The sequence below is a fragment of the Chelonoidis abingdonii genome, chromosome 2 (genome assembly GCF_003597395.2).
Source record: "Chelonoidis abingdonii isolate Lonesome George chromosome 2, CheloAbing_2.0, whole genome shotgun sequence".
NCBI lineage: Eukaryota > Metazoa > Chordata > Testudines > Testudinidae > Chelonoidis > Chelonoidis abingdonii.
In genome coordinates this window covers 278,821,520-278,826,663 of record NC_133770.1, presented here as the reverse complement: position 1 = coordinate 278,826,663, position 5,144 = coordinate 278,821,520, and positions in this window count along the sequence as shown.

Sequence of the window (5,144 nt, the reverse complement as noted above, 5' to 3'; positions counted from 1 at the left end):
TGCCTGTATTTATTCTAGCAATTATTCAACATACTTCCAGTATAGGTGGTATAGTATAATTGTTACTTTCATAAATAAAATATTTTTGATAAGATCATGACTAATTCATGTTTTTTTCTATCGTGCTTTTGCAGGTATTTCCTATTACAGTACACTTTAATGGTAGCAAATTTACAGCCGCATGCCTGATTTCCAGGTTGAAATTTGATAACATGTTGATGAACAGTTCATTTCAATTTGGCAATTTTCAGACCTGGAAGAGCACAAGGGATGGCCTTGTGGCTTGAGGAAAAGGAAAGGAAACAACCGGCATGGATTTGATCTAGCATTACTACTTGTACACCTCTACCTCGATATAACGCTGTCCTCGGGAGCCAAAAAATCTTACCGCGTATAGGTGAAACCGCGTCACATTGAACTTGCTTTGATCCACCAGAGTGCGCAGCCTTGCCCGCCTGGGGCACTGGTTTACCATGTTATATCTGAATTCGTGTTGTATCGGGTTGCGTTATACTGAGGTAGAGGTGTATTAAGATAGCATTGAGGTCCATGATTCTTGATTCAGAGTCTTATTGTGCTAGGTACAATGGGGGGTGGGAGGGGTGGGGAGTGTGGGTAGAACACTGAACTGGAATTTAGGAAAATGAGATTCCATTCCCGGCTCTATCACTGGCCTTATGACCTGGGGAAAGTCATATGGCCTTTCCCAGCCTCAGTTTCCCAAGTTATGAAACAGGGATTATACTTTCCTTCTTTGTAAGATGATTTCAGATCACTATAGAATAGCTAGTTATCATTAGGCACTGTACAGACAAGTATTAAAGAAGATAGCTCTCTAGGATAGGGACTCTTTCTTATGCTAGTACCCATCTCCGTAATTAATATTCTATTCCCAAATCTACCACAAACTTCTTGTGTGACCTTGGTCACTTGTACCTTTCTGAAGTCAATGGGAGCTGCTGGAGCTTGGCACCTCTGCAAATCAGGGCACTAACCTCTCAGTGCTCCATTTCTCCATCTATAGTAGCAGGAGAGTTGCATGGCTTTATTTAATGTTTGAGGTAGAACTGGTCCAAAAATTCTTTGAAAATATTTCTATTGAAAGTAAAAATGTTCATGGAAAATTTTAATTTGCAACAAAATTTTCTGCTATTTGGACAAAAATGAAATGTTTTCTATAAAAATAATTGGGTGGCAGTGAAATTCAGTTGTACTGAAACCCATAATTCTTTTACCAAAAATGTTTTTGAAAACTGAAAACATTCTGGTTACACTTTTTCATGCAAAACCCAAACATTATGGGAAATTGCAGTTAAAACAAGTTTTTGTTTTAAATTTCCTTTGAAAAATTGGCATTTTTCAACCAGCTCTGAGATACCTAGATTCTATGGTGATGAATTCCATTAAAAAATCCAAACCCTATGCATACTACAACAATTAAAGCCTTTAAAAAAAAATCACATGAACTGGCTAAACAGATATAAATGTTTATGTATATACACACACTATTCTGATATCTATATCGTGGCTACAATCCGTTCCCAGAGCTGAACCAATTTAGCTCTAGAACAAGCATCTGCATTCACCAGGTCTAGAGCAAGACCTAAGGGACCTCAGTGGTAACACGGAGGAAGAAGCCCTCCTAGTGTGATTGCTAGTGGACTTTGTTTTGGCCATAAATCAAGATTCTATATTTAGCACAACTTTTTAACAGGAAAAAAATTGTCATGCATCTCCTGCTAGAAAGAGTCCCAGTGCTTGAGCTATTGAGAGTTAGCATATTGTAACTTCTGACTCTTGGGCTTATCAGTGGAAGGAGCAGGGTGGGAAGTTCTCTGATGGAAAAAATCTCTTAACTGATCCTAAGCCTGCCAGATGTGCCATGTATAAGAACCCCTGCATGCCCAGGAAGACCAATTAACTTAAGTGCTGCTATGCATGAATTCAGGGATCAGCCCACTTGCAGTTTTCTGTAGGATTGTGCCTGTATTTGCTTCCCATAACTTCACAGAGTGTTCTTGATGGAGCTGCAGATGGCATTTGCAATACAGGACCCAGCTCTCCCTACCTTTTAATGGGTGCAACACAGAGAGATTTCCTCTGGACTTATTTGAAGGCAGAATTGGGACCACAGGACTTGATTCTGCTGCTGGAAGTTTTTTCACTTATTTCCACAGGAGCTGGATTGGGCCACAGTTTGTTTTAATCACTGGAGCCCTGTTCCTGCAAGGTACCAAGTACGTCCACAAAGGGCTAAATGCCCTTAATCTCCATTAACATCACTGAAAACTGAGGTTGCTCAGCAACTTGTAAGATTGGGCCTCAAATTACAATAGCAAATTGTGGGCCCCATCCAGCTCCTGTGGGAGTCAATAGAAGCTTATAGTAGTGTGACCCATGTGATCACCGGAGCCCAGTGGCAAAAGAGAGGGACCATGGTGGCAAAAAGACACTGAAGTAGAAATAACACAGGAAGGGTGGGAGTGCGTAATTCTTAAATAGTATTTCCCATTTGAAAATAAAGGATGAAAATCACCTGTTCTGGTGACACAAAATTTTAGGCTGACAAATTCATTATTAAAGAAAAAAGTGGGTGTGGAACTGTAGAAAAAAGTGAATGGAAGAATGAGAAAAATCTGGGAAAGTAAAGATATAAGGCCCCAGTAGACAAAGCTAAAGGATGACTAGCACCCTACATGAAATTATTTCAGTGACTCCTTGGCAAGGTCTTGAAACACAGAGACCCTGCATCAGTTTAACTAAGTTGGCTCTAAATCATGCTTTTCATTAAACTAGGGTGATTTCTGTATGTACCAAATCTAAGGGTTTGTCTAACAAGATTAACTTCAGTTTAGCTTAAATTGATCAGGAATGGGTTAAAGCTAAACCAGAATAAGGCTGATCTATGCTACAAGGCTCTGTCAACAGAAGTCACCTTTTGGCAGCACAGGCATGTGTCCACACCTAAATCTGATGTAAGCCGACCAAACCCAGTCTGTCCAAATAAAACCACTTCCCCAAATTACACTAGTCCATAGCCAATCAGCACAGTGCAGAGAAAGTTCAGTCAACACTGCAGAAAGTTCTCTGAATGTCCAGAATTCCCTGCTTTAGCTGCTTCTGGCTCAAGTCTCTGCCTGACTCCTCTCTGCAGTTTCTCCAAGGCCACATGACTGTGGAGGGGAGGCACCAACTTGATCTTAGTTTCCCCGAGTAGAGGCCTCCTCCCTGCCCCCGCCTAGTCCTTGGTCCAGAGAGGGGCTGGGGTGAGGGTCACCCCATCGGGGCCCCATTTTACCTTCTCTCCCTGAGTGCAGCAGCCCCTGCTTTGGCTGCTTCTAAGTTTAGTTGGCCCAGCCCTGTTCCAGGACTAAAAACACCACCAACTACCATTCACATGGTCTCCTTTATTAGCATTATAAGTGAAAAGGACCACACGGTGAAGAGATGTGGAGAATGAACTTTCCTCTCACCCCTTTAAGTGGCATTGCCAGGCCAGAGTTGAGGTGTATTTACTGATGGGGCAAAGTGAGGAATCCTCCACGGCTGTGGTTTGTCCTGTGCCTCTTGAGTAAACTTTGTTGCCTACAGCTGCCAAATCAGCAACTCTCTCAGTCTTTTTCTCATCTAATCAAAACTAAGTTATTGATTTAATCAAAGCAAAGTACAGCTCTAGCCATACTAATAACAGCTAGAAACCAACATTCGTATTTCTCTAGCAGCTTTGAAGGCTGTCGATATCAAGCTAGTATTGTAGAATCTAAGAAGCAATGGGGGGCTATATAAATATATTGATGAAACAGATACATTTCAAAGTTACTAGGGAAATATGGCTGTTGTCTTCCAGCAATGATTCTCTCCTTAACTGTTGTGGAAAGAATCTGTCAGCAAAAATACTCTTTCAAGAAATACATTCCTGCAGTGTGTTTGTAAAAGTTGTCGAAAGCACTAGCCTGGGAGTGCCTGCTATGTACGAGTGATTAATCAACCCCCTGTCCACGGACTCCCAAATATCTTTCTTTTGGCTTGTGAAAGAATTCACTGATGACAGGGACCATTTTAGAACATATTCTTTGTCAGCCTCAATGATTGAGAATTGTGCCTAATTTTCTCAATCCTATGCCAAGGCAGAACAAAAATAATGATCTCTGCCGTTTTTACTGCCTGTGACTGTTATTTGACTCACATGTCAGAGTGTACCATTAAGCACTGCCCTGGGCCAGTAGGCAGATTCAATCAACAATGGATGGGACACCTGCATCCCTTTGTTCTCTACCCACCTTCGTGAATCTATATTGTTACATCTGTTTCAATCAGCACAGCCAGTCAGGTGTAAAACTACCATCTTAACCACTTGTAGTAATTAAAGATCATATTGTGTGAGAATAGGCAGGATGTCCTATATAAATTCCATTGTCAGCCTTCCAGAATTGCCCCTGCAGTTTCACTTGAATGGGTAATCTTCATTCTCTGCTCTAAACTCTTTTCTATTGCAGTACTTCCAAGCAATGATAAGTAGCTGTGTTCCACCCCAGAGATGACTCCATTTCAGTAGCTGGTGAAGTGATGCCTCTTTTTGTAAAGTCCGTGAAATGCACCTGATGGAATCTATTATGATTACTGGTATTAAATCATCTTCCTCCAGAGCTACCGCTAATCTCTTAGATGTTGACAGCAAAAGGGAACTGGAAATGATCATGTCAGGTACTTCAGCATCCTAAACTAACAGTAAAGGATCTTCTACCATCAACTATATTTGAGCTAGAGGTGGGATTAGAAAAGTCTAATGAACACCTGTCAGTGCGCTGAGAATTAAATCTTTCACCTAAGCAGTATTTCCCAAACTTCTTGCACCGCTTGTGCAAGGAAAGCCCCTGTCAGGCCAGGCCAGTTTGTTCACCTGTGGGATTCGGGGCTATTTCTGGCATCCTTGTTAATTTCATTCATGGTTGTTTGAAGGGGAGAGGTGTGGCCAAAGCCGGGGCAGTTCTTTTCTGCCCCCTGAATGAGGCGATCTTCAATAATATGATACACAAAAAATACAATCCAAATCAGGAATCATTTCTTGGAAATTGTTCCAAGAAATGATTCCTGATTTGGATTGTATTTTTTGTGTATTATATTATTGAAGATCGCCTCATCCA